The sequence below is a fragment of the Globicephala melas genome, chromosome 11, assembly GCF_963455315.2.
Source record: "Globicephala melas chromosome 11, mGloMel1.2, whole genome shotgun sequence".
NCBI lineage: Eukaryota > Metazoa > Chordata > Mammalia > Artiodactyla > Delphinidae > Globicephala > Globicephala melas.
The window spans coordinates 6,094,651-6,109,187 of record NC_083324.2 but is presented as its reverse complement, the minus strand read 5'-3'; the positions used below and the strand labels follow the sequence as shown (position 1 = coordinate 6,109,187).

The 14,537-nt window shown below is 42.2% G+C and overlaps 1 pseudogene; it reads right to left on the bottom strand.

Annotated features, from left to right (window-relative positions):
- Nucleotides 1-9,246: 9,246 nt before the first annotated feature.
- Nucleotides 9,247-14,537, bottom strand: part of LOC115844101 (store-operated calcium entry-associated regulatory factor-like) — a 62,951-nt pseudogene continuing 57,660 nt past the window's right edge.

Sequence of the window (14,537 nt, the reverse complement as noted above, 5' to 3'; positions counted from 1 at the left end):
ATGGCTCAAAAAATGAGAAGCCTGTATTAATTCCTCCCCTCTCCCCCAAACCCCTTTATAATTCTCAGTGTGGATTCTGATACCTCCAGCAACTTTTGTGTTTCAGTGCCTCAGACAGAACTTTCCAGGCCTATGGAAGGGCCCTCACCTGTGCCAGACTGCAAATGTGGGGATGGGAGGGGGTCCATGGAGGGAGGCAGCGGCAGAGGCAGAGATCTGACTGGGGAGGAAGGGGCAGGAAGGGAAGGGAGGGTTTCTCAGCGTTGTTGGTTTTGCAAAGCAGGAAGACAGGGAGTGTCTTTGTGGTTCCAGAATGCCTGGGGAGGCTGGAGAGACCACCCAGAGAGCTTGAGGCAGGAGGGTTTCCATGGCCAGGTATGTGGCTGGTGGTGAAGGAAACTTTTGGAGTCAACAGGGGCTGGTCAATGGAGCACAGAGAAGCAGGCTAAACAGCTGCTAAGGAGAGCAGAAGAATAAATGACCACAGTAGCCTCTCAGTGAGCTGAAGAACAGGCCCCATCCCTGTTTCCCATCCCTGTTTTCCCACTGTCACAGAAAGCCCCCATCCTTGATTCTTGTTTGAGCCTAAAACAGTAGCCCACAAAACCATGTCTGAGACTGAGTGCTTGCCAATCGGGTGAGTGTGGGCAGAGGGACACCCTTACGCGATTGAGACAAATAAGATAATGTGATGTTTTGTGTGTCCATATGTTGTGGAGCAAATTGGTGCCTACCTGTGATGGTCAGTTTTGTATGTCAGTTTGGCTGGACCACAGATATTTGGTCGAACATTATTCTGGATGTTTGCATTTTTTGGATGAGATCAACATTTAAATTGGTGGACTCTGAGTAAAGCAGATTGCCCTCCATAGTGGGGGTGGGCCTCATCCAATCAGTTGAAGGCCTTCATAAAATAAAGACTGACCTCCACCAAGCAAGAAGGAATTCTGCCAGCAGTTGGCCCTTGGACTCAAACTGCAATTCTTCCCTGGGCCTCTAGCCTGCAGGCCTACTTTGCAGATTTTAGAATTATCAAACCTGCACAATTATGTGAGCCGATTCCTTGAAATAAACCTCTCTATATACATATGTACACATTCTGTTTGTTCTGTTTCTCTGGAGAAACGTAACTAATACACCACCATACACTTTTTAGCATGCCCCAGGCCACACTGCTCATATTCTGGTCAATTCTGCTCATCCTTTTAGGTCTCTGCTTAAATGGCATTTCCTACAGGAAGTCTTCCCTGACCACCATCAGCCCCACTCCCAAGATGTGTTAGGTGCCTCCTCTTTGTTGCCATAGAAATCTGTCTGACCTTTGTTGTAGTGCTCATCAAACTGAGCTTTAATTTGTCCATTACAGAGATTTTCAAAGCGGGTATTAATTATCTGTGTCCCTACGTAGATTATGAGCAGAAATTGTGTTTTACTAATAGGACCTGGCACATAGTGTTGAATGATGAATAAATGAATGAATGAAAAGAATAAGAATATATGTGAATGCTTATATGAGTTCCTGTTGCTGCTGTAACAAATGTTACAAAGCAAAACTCAACTGAGTAAATTTTAAAGATCTTACTTGCTTTATTCAATAATTCATGAATTGGGCAGCATCCCATCTAGCAGATAAAAGGGAGCTCCAAGGAGCTGTATGAAATGAAAGATCTTATAGGCGGAAAGGGGTTGGACAGGGAAGTTATGCTAACAAAAAGTGGACTGGTTATGGTAAGGTCATCTTCCTAGAGAGAATGGCAGTTGTCTGTCAAGCAGATGACCTCACTAGTGCTGACCAGGTAATTCCTGATTGACTGGTTTAAGTTTCCATTCCTGGGAAGGGCTGAAACTATAATAAAGTTAGGTATTAAGTCTCAATTTGGTTATGTGGTGCTTAGTATAAGTGACCCCATTTGGGGCCTGTTGTCTCTTTTTTAACAATATCCCCCTTTTGGTCAAGCTCTCAGTCTAACAGAGATGCTATCAAAATGTAAGCCATTAACGCTACTCCCAGCTACCTCTCCGGAGTTCTCACAGTTTTTCCTGACCCTCTGTGTGGTATTTACAGGTCATGACATCTTTTTGCTGGATCTCTGTGGTATTCACAGGTCACAAGTGCAGTCATTCTCTTCATTTCTTCATTCCTTTGGTTGGTCATTCTCTTCATTCCTTTTCTGACATTCTGGGCTTAGGGAGATCATTTGTTTGGTGACTGGCAGTTGCAAACATGAATTTAAAGCTTCTGAGAGAATACAGTACACCAGGGGAACTACTATGATTATTGTAAGCAGGATAATTCTCAATGTCTGGAGTGCATTTCAGAGCCATGTTCCCCGAGACCCAAACCAATCAGAATCAAATAAGTCAAAGAAAGGAGTCAATTTCTTAAGCCAAGTGCCTTGTTCAGTGATTTTATGTAGCTGAGTTTCAGTTTCTTCAGAAGTATTAATCCAGTTTCAGCAAGTGGTGTTGGCCATTGCACAAGCACCTCCTTGCTCAGCTAGAAGATAATCAAGGCCTAGCCTGTTAGCAAGAACAGCTGTGGCCAGAGAATTTAAGAATTTTTGTGGGGCAGCTATTGCTTTAGCTGCAGATTCTACAAAATCTTCAAAAGTTAAGGAGAGGTTTCTGATCATAGCTTTGCTTGCATTTACTCTGAGCAAGGGGAGGAGTGATCTACCAAAGGAAGCTAATTTTGAATCACGAATGCCTCCTGGTAATTGCCGTTTGAGTCTGTGGCTCAGGCCTAGAAAGTGACAGCCAGGTCAGTAAAATTTAAGAGTCGGTAGACTACACAGGAGGTTTTATTCTACTTACCTGTGCCTTGGGTTCCTTTCCTTATACACAGCCTGGATGCAAGGTTCTCTGGGTTTGAGGTTGTTAACCAGAGACAAGGAAATGGACTCCCAAGGTCAGAGAGTCTGACACAATAGAGACGGGGATGAGTTTTGCTTTTTGTGGTGGTTTTTTTTTTTTTTTGAGAAACTGAGGTGTTGCAAATCAGGAAGACATTTGTGACAGGCAGAAAGAACTACAGGATCACCAGCATCAAAGCAAATCCAACAGTCAGTTTATCCTCATTTACAGTGGCCTGAGATATGTGAACAGTAAACTTTTCAGGCCAGAGCAAGGAAAAAGGTGGGCAAAGGAATCATAAAGAGCCTCAGGGTGTAAGAATTAAGAAAAGAATGGGAAGGAGGAATGGAAGGAAACGTGCTTGATCCCCTTGATCTGATGTTTTGGGAGGAAGCAGTCTACCTCAGTGTTGACTACTTCTCTTCCTACTCAATTTGATTTTGAGGTCTCTGGCATTTACACAAGACCAGATGTCAGATGGGGTCTTCTTCAGCTGTGAAATATGTCCCAAAGTTTCAACACCTCGTAATTTGGCTGTAGTGTCAGGGGTGAAGAATACTTGGTAGGGTCCTTTCCATGAATCTCACTTTTACAAAAGCATCAGAGTAGGACAATAACTGCCTGTAAATGACAAAAGATTTTAATAATGGCGATAGTTAAAGATCTGATTAGAGTTCATTATAATGCAATAGAAATTTGGTTATTTCTGAGACATACAATATTGTAAGATAACTAGAATTATGACTGATAACATTCCAGGACACGTCAGAATTTTAGGAATTTCATATAATTTCTGGAACACTTATAACTTATACCTTTATGAGTACATCATAAAGAAGGCTTGGTATTACTTTTTATTTAACAATGCTTCCCATATAATTTAACATATTAAATAAGCCTAATTAGCTCAACATCTTCTTTTTTATCAATATAAGGAGAGAGACCACATCTTCTGAGATGTTCCAGGGATCCTCTGGAAAAATCCCTAAGTTACTTCTAAGTCAAAAAGACTTCATTTGGAATTTGACAAAGTTGGTAAATAAATATAGAAAGTTTTTGACCCTTGACTAAATAAAGATCGTCATGAAACAACGCTTAGATATTTAACTAAAGTGACAGTGAAAGATTTCCAAGGCATATACAAAAGGTTACATAGTAAGCAAAACTTAGCTCTTTTACAATTGAGAAAACTCAGTTTTCTTAAATATTCAAAGACCTAAGACAACATGAAGCACAGGAAATTATTTTGGTAAGACATAAAATCTTTGCTTTCTAGGCAGATTACTCAAAAGGTAAAGAAAAACCTTTCACAATATCATTCTTATCAAAAGCAGACCAAAAGTCAGAAAAAAAACAAAACAACTTTGAAAGAGAAAACCAAATTCTGATTTTGTACCAGTGTACTTTTGATATAAAAACTCCCTTTTTTAATTAATTCATTCCAGTCTTAGCTTGACCATGCATAAAATTCCTTTCCTAAGATTCCTTTTCCACAAAACTTCCACAAGTTTTTTTTTAATACCCCTTCAGATTGTGTCCTATGTTTTTACTCTTTCTCGTCCTGGATCAGTCATTTTGCTTTCTTTACCTAATTTCCATAAACACTTGTTTCCTTTCATCCTTATTATTTCTAAGTAGTTTTAAGTACATATATTGATTAGAATTCTTAAGTCTAAGAACCTTTAATTTCTAGGGAAAACTAAGAAGTAAGCAATTGTAGACTGTCTCTTACACTAGCGTTCTTTAGATTGGCAAATGGTTGAATACATGAATTACCTCTAGAAGCACATGCTTTCTCACAGTACCATATTTTAAATGTGGAAGAAGACATGTTTACTGGTAGACCCAAATAGCGTTAGTTCCTCTGATAAAAAGCTAAAAGTGGATAAATCTATATTCAGTAATGAATGCTCTGTATTTGGAAATGATCTAGATTTTCAATGAATTTCCATCATTTAAGTTAACTTATCAAAACTTTAAAGTTTCAGTTTATAAAACTACTTGGCAAACTATTTTTTAGTAGACATACTTTTACACATAGTTATTGCTGAAAGTTCACCTGAAAACTTTTATCTCATTTATATCTGTCTACATCAGTTGTTCTTAACAATTATGTTTTAACTATCCACGAAAACTTCTCGGGACATTGGACAAAGTCTGCTGTCATCCCAAGCTATTTTCCTTGCTGACAAATTCTGTAACACAGATAACATGAGCTTATTTGACTTTAGTAAACTTAAGTAGAATAAAAGCTTTATATTTAATGCTGATAAGTCTAAAGACAGGCCTCTTTTAATTAAACCAAAAAATTTAAACTAGCTTTTATTTACTAAAGATTTATCCTAAATCATGTTAAGTTGAAAAACATTTGGGTTAATTTCTATATTTTTGAGAGTCTAGAAGCATGTATTTTCCTTTAAGTGAATTAAAGTTCTTTTACAAATTGCTCTTAGCAATGCCACGCAAAGGTAGAAAAATATCACACAACTACAACATACATTCATAGACATACATAAACATTTAGACAAATGCAAGCAGAGATCTTATAGCTTTAACTTCACATTTTTAGCTGTGAAATGGGTATGATAATGCAAAACTCACTGGCTTATAAAAGAACAGTTGGATTAAAACTTTTTTTTTTTTTTGGCAGTTGGAATAAGTTAAGTTTACCTGCTAGGATGGCTAAAGGATTTTTTATTAATATTTTTAGAGAAGACACTTAAGATTTGTATTCATCCTTGGCAAGTCATCTTATGGAAGCTGTGGACTAGATTTTGGGCAAGGGAGCTTCTCTGGAAGTTTGTATTTGTATTTGTATTTTTTTAAAAAAAGATTTATTTATTCATTTATTTTTGGCTGCATTGGGTTTTAGTTGTGGCATGCGAGATCTTTATTGAGGCATGTGGGATCTTTTGTTGTGGTGCGTGGGCTCTTCGTTGTGGCGCACAGGCTTCTCTCTAGTTGTGGCGTGTGGGTTTTCTCTTCTCTAGTTGTAGTGCACAGACTCCAGGGCACGTGGGCTCTGTAGTTTGCAGCCTGTAGGCTCTAGTTGAGATGCGCCAACTCAGTAGCTGTGGTGTGCAGGCTCAGTAGTTGTGGCACGTGAGCTTAGTTGCCCTGCAGCATGTTAGTTCCTTGACCAGGGATCGAACCTGCGTTCCCTGCATTGCTAGGTGGATTCTTTACCGCTGGACCACCAGGGAAGTCCCTGGCAGTTTGTGGTTTTAAAAATCCTCTTTCTTTCTTTTTTTCAATCTTAGGAATTGGAGATGGTAAGGATAAGTGGACTTTGAATTGTTTCCAGAGCTGCGTTTCTGGTTTTGCAAAAATTTGAAAGCTAAGGACTTTTAATTCTTCAAAGAATGGGCTGTAGCCTAAATGATATCTAGGGGCTGATCTCTCCTTCCAGCTATATTATCTTCAATTTGCTTCTTTATATCAGGGAGAACTAAGATGGAAATTCAGTGAGTTCTATGTTCTGGGTATAGGGCTGTTTGTCTTTGGAATGTTTTAGTAAATTTTTCCATAAGGGCTTCAGAAGGTTTTACTTTCTCTCTAGATACATTTAGCTTAAGGGAAGACGCCTAAACAAAGTTCCTATCAGGCTCTGAATATTAGCTTCCAATTTGGCCAACTTCTGACAATAGAGCTACATTAAAAATCTTTTCAAATATCTTGCCAGGTTTCAGCTGGGACAAACAGTAAATATTTCTGGCAGTATTGAACAATCCCATGGATACAAGAGGCATCCTCAAAGAGGGTGCAAAATACAATACTCTCCCAAGGTCTAGAGCCACTCCCAAAGGGAGCCAAGAGAAAGAAGGACCTAGACACTTCCCTGGAGGGCTGGCAATGGACACTAGCCACAAACGTTCAACCCACATTTCTGTCTGGCCATATTTTGAGGCCCCCAGCCTGGCAGTCACCAAGCCAAGCTGTCAGGACACAAGAGAAGACAAACAAGAAGGTTACAGCTGTCCCTGGGAGAGAAAGGACCAATAACCAATGGGTCTGGATTTGCAAAGGGACAGTGTGAAGGTGTATTTTCCTCTTTCCACCAAGCACTACAGGCAGAGATTCAGGAGAGCTGCTTTTGGTAAGAATTCTCACCCTTCACTGGCTTCTGCCAGTTTTCCCAGGATCCCATCTGCAGGCTCCAGTATCTACCAGAATTTGGCATGGTTTTCCATTAATTTTAATTTTAGTTTCCCTTGGCTATTTAAGGGAATAGCATAACAGTTTACCAGAAAATCCTTCAGAGACCCATCAACCCTGGGAGTGAACCATTTGGGAGTCCTCCTTCAATGGTAGGTATGTGGGGGCATTCAACTTGATGTGGAAGGATTTGCATAAAACCTTTGAGGAAAATATTTTCCCACTGTCCCAGGTGATTACAAATGAGACATTGACCCACAGGCCAGCATTTTGATGATGGACCCCTAGCAGATTACAGGTTTCTGGCCTTGGGGTGATTGCAGCTTGATGGACCTTTGTTTACAATCCTTTCCAAGTGCTCAGCTATAGTCACAAGTCCAGTCAGGCCAAGGGCCTCCCATCCTTTTTTCTGCCTTTTATCAAACCACTAACCTCAAGAGATAATCCATTTACAAATAAGGCAGCTAGAGCAGGTTGGGTGACATCATTTATCGTATGGAACCCAGAACGCCATAGGAAGAGATCTTCCAGATGGGCTTTAAAGTCCGCTACAGATTTATCTTCCTTTTGTTTGCATGTTTGACCGATCAGTGCAGGCAGGACAAGCTGATAAAGACCTGGCAGCCTGGGGTCCTAGGCCTCAATAAGGGCTCTAGATTTTTCCAAAAACCTTTGGGGAATCCTCCCTTGGTTTAGAAAATTCTTTAATCCTTAGTTCGGTCCTTGACCAAGAAGTGAAGAGGATCACCTGCACCCACAGGTGGTCTTATTTTATTTTATTTTTCTGTCATTTTAATGTAAGATTGAACAGACTGCTACAGCAACACTTGAGATTCCACAGAGAACTGCATGATTTTGCTATTAGAAGACATTTGTTGAAGTATTTGAACTTTACCTCTTTAAAAAAATGAATATGGTCTGTCAACAACAGATGAATGAATAAAGAAGACGTGGTGTGTGTGTGTGTGTGTGTGTGTGTGTGTGTGTATATAAAATGTCTACAACAGAATAGCCATAAAAAAGAATGAAATTCTCCCATTTGCAACAATGTGGATGGACCTAGAGAGTATTATACTTAGTGAAATAAGTCAGACAGAGAAAGACAAATTCTGTATGTTATCACGTATATGTGGAATCTAAAAAATAAAACGAATGAATATAACAAAACAAACTCACAGGTATAGAGAACAAGCTAGTGGTTACCAGTGGGGAGAGGGAAGTGGGGAGGGACAAAACAGGGTTAGGAGATTAAGAGGCACAAAATCCTATCTATAAAATAAATAAGCTAGGGAATTGCCTGGCAGTCCAGTGGTTAGGACTCTGTGCTCTCACTGCCGAGGGCCTGGGTTCAGTCCCTGATCAGGGAATTAAGATCCCACAAGCCATGCTGCGTGCCCATTAATTAATTAATTAATTAAGCTAAAAGGATATATTGTATAGCACTGGGAATATAGCCAATAATTTATAATAACTTGAAATGGAGTATAATATATAAAAATATTGAATCACTCACTATGTTGTATATCTGAAACTAATATAATATTGTAAATCAATATTGTAAAAATGGAAGTATTTCAATTTTTAAAATGAAATGGAGGTTTCAAGTGTTGTTTTCAGCACACAAACATTCACAACAATCTTCTAGATAACATATTTTCTACTTTTCCAAAAAAGGTAATTCTCATTTACTAGAACCTCACCCACCACTGAAGAATTCAAAGCTCCTGAGCTCAGAAGTGATCAGAACGCACAGCTGAGTATAATTAGTAGTCCAAAGCTTGGCTTAAATATCTGAAGAACAGGAAACACCCAGTAATAAATACCAAGTATATCAGCATTGTTTCTAGGAGGCAATGACTCATAAACTAAAACCACCTAAGTCTGAAATTTTCTGTACTCAGTGTCTATTGGTATAAAGACTTCATTCTTAATGCTGCTTATGGCACCACAGGTTTTATAAATTAAACAATACATTTTTAGCGTTCCACAGTAATCATCACTTTCAAAAACTGTAATATACATCTGTATGTTACACAAACATATAATTCTCTACATAAGCATTTTGTCATATATCACCTCTTAGCCTCAAATAATACAAAAATCTTTACGGAACAAAACACCACAGAACTTTTGTGTATTCCCTTTCCCCAGTTGTTAGCAGGTAGCACTGCTTTAAAAAGAAAGTGATGAAAAATCAGAAATTTTGCAACCAGTGTTTGACTTCAACTTTTTACTTTATCATCTTCTAGTACCACCATATCCTGCTGCTGTTCTGGGTCTGGTCTCTGAGCTTGAATATGCCAAAGAGCGACCTGTGCCTCCAAGAAGTGGTAAGCAGGGCTCTTCCACGTGCTGGAGTATGAGGGAGGGTGAGACGGGTGGTACCATGAGTCTGAGAAGGGTGTTGCTGCTCTATTGCTGCCAAATATTCTAATATTCCTCCAGTTCCCAAGCCAGTCCAGAACCCTGGTCCTGAATGTTCATTTCCTTGCTGCCCATGCAAGCACTGCCAAAACCAGAGGTTGCACCATGCTGACCTGTGAACTCAGCCTTAAAGCCCACAGGAGGGGCTCCTGCTGAGTTGGTGAACCTCTGATAATGATGGGAATGTGGAGTATACTCAGAATATGGTGGAGGAGAATCTTGACCATCACTAAGGAGCAATATATAAACTCCAAAGTCAATAGCAAGTAGCACCACGATGGTAATCGGTCCACTGATGCCACATGAGTCTGGGGAGTACAACTTCTTATAATAATCAGATAAAGAGTCAAAGCCATGGTTTTCCCTAGACTCTCTCAATTTCTTCAGGCCAGGTTCCATGTGATCTAAGTTATACTCCAAGGTATAGGAGCCTCTTAGTATGTACCTTCAGAGGATTCATAGCTTTTACAGCCTGGCAGTTTTTCCAAATTTGTACTTGATATCTAAATCAGTCTTACATTCCCACTGTACACCGTAACCATCCCACCCTGTGTTGTGACACGGTATGAATTTGGGGGTATAAGCATCCCATCCAGCTACGCCTCCAGTACATTTCACTGTGGGATTGGAGCCGACCCACGAGAAGTGGTGTAGCGGTCCTAGTGGAGGGTAAGAGCTTTTGCATCCCACAACAATATTCTGTCTAAGTCGTTCCAGCCCTGGGCAGGGCCCACGGTCAGCAGAAGTGAAAGGAAGCTGAGGAGAGGGCAGCGTCTGGCTACGTCCAGCCCGCCAGCCTTGGCCAGGGTGCTTGGTGAAGATGGCAGATAAAGAGGGGTGGAGGGGAGTGGCCTGAGTTATGTCATAGTCTTTTATTTTATGTGCATCTTACATCTTTAATTTTTCATTAGCTTTTGGCAGTGACTCTTCTAATGAAACTATTTTGTAGTTTTGAAGCCCTCTGGAGGCTTCTGCATGACAACTAAATTAGGTAACCTATTCTGCTTGTTTGATTTGGGAGCCCTTGTTTTAAAGTGCATTTCTTAATTGATCTTGTCTTGGAACATTCCTCATAAAGGCCATTATAATTCTAGGTTGTCTTGGTAAGATTCTGCCATTTTTGTGGGTATCCACAGCTCCTGGGACCACAGTTCTTAGACATAAACAAGCGGGTGTGCCAGAAGGTGTGCTCGGTTCTTGGGAATTGCAGGATCCCATTACCCAAATAAATACCTAAGAAGCATGTGCCCCTGGGTCGGGGATTGTGTGGTGTTTTACAGTGTACCTCGCTGCGTGGAAATTTTCTTGAGGATGTTGAGTGACCTAGTGTTACTCTAACCCATTCTGTGATCAACGTATTCTAACACAGGAGTCCTGGAGTTAGGTGGTGAGTGCTCTAACAGCTTTGAAGTACTCAGTCCATGTCCACCAGTGTTGCAGCTTTTGGCTTCTGAGATTCCCATTAGAAATAGCCTTTCCCTCCTGTGCATGTTAACACACCAGCAGTAACCAAAGAGCTGTTACTGTGGACTGGCCAACAGAAGGCCTGTGTGCACCACCAGCAATTCCAGTGTAGAACCGGAGAAAGGACTGAACCAGCACATCCCCAACAAATGGGGACTGTGGACTGGGATTCCAGTCAAATGGGGCACTGCGGACTAAACCAGCAGCATTTCCCAAAGTGGAACCAGGGACTGGGCCAAGAGCTTGGGACTTGGATTCTAGTAGAACTGTCTGCTAACTCAAGCTGACCTGCCCTGGGCTAGAAAGCCAATTACATCAGTGGCTCAATGCAAAGAGAACATAGCTCTGTACCAAGGAGAACCCTTGGAAATGGCAAGAAAGGCAGAGAACTAAAAGCATTTGTGGGTACCGCTCCCTGTGTTTCTTGTTGCCCCCAAAGTTGTTGGGAGTTTCCTCCAGATCCCATTGCTGCTACAAAATTAAAAAACAAAATTCACCTGAGTAAACTTTAAAGATCTTATTGCCTTTATTCAGTGATTCAGGAACCAGGTGGTGTCGCATCCAGCAGACGGAAAGGGGCTCTGAGGAGCTGTACAAAATGAAAGGCTTTTGAGAAGGGAGCAGGACGAGGAAGTTATACTAGCACAAAGCAATTGGATATGCAAGGTGACCTTCCTTTAGTGGGGGCACAGGCTTCTATCAGGCAGGTTCAGTAGTGCTGACCAGGTCATTCCTGACTGGTTTAAGATTCTATTCCTGGGAGAGTCTGAAATTATAATTAAATTAGATAGTAAGTCTCAGTTTGGTGACATGGAGCTTAGTATAAGTGACTCCATTTTGGGCCTGTTGTCTCTTTTTTAACACAAATTACCATAAACTCAGTGGCTAAAAACAACACAAATGGATTATCTGACAGTCCTAGAGGTTAGGAGTCTGACGCCATTCTCCCTGGACTAAAATCAGTGTGTGGGCAGGGCTGCGTTTTTTCCTGGAGGATATAGGGGGAATTCATCCCTTTACCTTTTCCAGCTTCTAGAGGCTGCCCACATTCCTTGATTCAAGGCCCCTTTCCTCTATCTTCAAGGTCAGCAATGTTGCATCTCTCTGACCTAATTCTTACGTTCTTTTAAGAACTCATGTGATTGGGTTGGACCCACCCAGATAATCTAGAAGAATCTCTTCATCTCAAAATCCTTAATTAAATCACATCTACAAAAGCCCTTTTGCCACATAACATAACTTACTGTCAGGTACAGGGTTTAGGATGTGGACATTGTGTGGGACCATTGCTCTTCCTACCACAGTGCTTCATTGTTACTTTAAAAGAACTGCCCAGGGCTTCCGTGGTGGCGCAGTGGTTGGGAGTCCGCCTGCCGATGCAGAGGACACGGGTTCGTGCCCCGGTCTGGGAAGATCCTACGTGCCACAGAGTGGCTAGGCCCGTGAGCCATGGCCGCTGAGCCTGTGCGTCCGGAGCCTGTGCTCTGCAACGGGAGAGGCCACAACAGTGAGAGGCCCGCGTACCGCAAAAAAACAAACAAACAAAAAACAACAAAAAAACTGCCCAGACTTCTCCTTCAGGGTCTCTACCTCCACTAACAAGTGATAGGATATAGTTTAATGCACCCATCTGACAGATGAGAAAACTGAAGCCCTGGGAGAAAGGGGCATTTATTAAGTACCTACTGCATGCCAGGCCCTGTGCTAAGAGCCTCACATGGCTTGTCTCCCTTAATTCTCCAAACAACCAGAGAGGGATGTATAATACTATTGTATATACAATACGGCTGAAGGACTCTGCAGCTGCAAGGGACAGAAAACCCAGCAGAAACTGGCTTTAGCAAAAAACAGTGATTAAAAACCCTGAGGCTGATCTTCAGGCCCAGCTGGATCCAGGCGTTCAATGGATGTTATCAAGAACCTTTGTCTCGGGACTTCCCTGATGGCACGGTGGTTAAGAATCCACCTGCCAATGCAAGGGACATGGGTTCGAGCCCTGGTCTGGGAAGATCTCATATGTTGCAGAGCAGCTGAGTCCGTGCACCACAACTACTGAGCCTGTGCTCTAGAGCCCGTGAGCCACAACTACTGAGCCCATGTGCCACAACTACGGAAGCCCGCGTGCCTAAAGCCTGTGCTCCGCAACAAGGGAAGCACCACAATGAGAAGCCCGTGCACCGCAATGAAGAGTAGCCCCCGCTCACCTCAGCAAGAGAAAGCCCGTGTGCAGCAATGAAGACCCAACACAGCCAAAAATAAATAAATAAATTTTAAAAAATACTTTAAAAAAAAAAAAGAACCTTTGTCTCTTCATCTCCTGGCTCTGTGTCGGCTTCTTTCTCAATCATGTTCTCCTTTTGTGGAGGCAAAATGACCATGAGCGGCTCTGAGCAGAAACCCTAATCTCTCTGAAATCCCTGGGGAAAGAGACCTTCCGGTTTTTCAACTTCCAACAGAAGCCCTGGAGTGTCATTGAGCCCCCAGGGGTCTAGCATCCATATCTGAACTATCAAGGAGGGTGTGAGGGTAGAATGTGCTCATAGGCTAGGGCTGAAATACATGCCCAACTTGAAGCCTGGAGGTTAAGGCCAATCTTTCCCAAACACAGGGCTTGGGTGTGCAGGGGTTTCTCCCCAGGGAAAGCAGGTGCTATTATAGAAGTGACGATGCACATATGTAAAGGAGTTAAGAAGCCAGTGTTGGGGAAAAAGGCTCATTGTCATTATCATACCCATTTTATAGGAGTGGAAACTGAGGCACAAAGTGGTTCAATAAAATGCCCTACATCACGTAGCTGGTAAGTGGCCATGCCAGAACTTGAACCCAGATCCCCTCCCCCTGCATGTGACAGTCCCAGAACTCAGGGCAGGGCCCCTCCATGCTTGGGTCTCTCTCCTACTTTCTCTGAACCCCCAGACTGTGTCAAAAGACACGTTTTAGTTGTTAGCTACCGCAAGGTCAGGCTGGGATATTTCTGTCTGTGCCCTGACATTTTAGACCTCGAAGTCCCTCCTCACCTGCAGAGACACCTCTAGTACAGGGAGGAAACAGGTGCTCAGGCACCCGACCACTGGCCCCTTTCAAGTCCTCCTCTGTGATGGCAAATTCCACTAGGGCTCCATACCATCTTACCAGGATTCCAAACAAAAGACACAGCTTACTGGCAAAGGCACCACCTTGGCCAAACCATCTTTACAAGGAAAAAGTGCAGATGAGGGAACAAAGACGATGCTCGTAAAAGAGATAGTCTCCTGGGAGATGCAAGAAACAGCTGAGAGGAAAGAATTGAGGCTTTGTGGGGCAGTTCCTGGAACGGGGGCCAGAAACCGACAGGATGAGGGCCTCTTCCCAGAGGGTAAAGAAGTTCATTAGGCTAAACAAGCCAGACCCCCTAGTGCAGGTGGTTACCGTAGGAAATCTGCTCCCCCAGGGGTGACAGGACCAAATACATGACATCATTCCAGAGGAGACAAGCGGCAAAGAGTCAGTGCTTATCAGGGGCTTACTGTGTGCTGAGCACCTCACGTGATGAGGCTCTTCATCTTCCTAATCACCGTTCTGAGCAAGCACATTAATTTACACATTTTTACAGAGGGAGAATCTGAGGCTCAGAGAGGTAAAGCAACTTGATCAAGAGCACA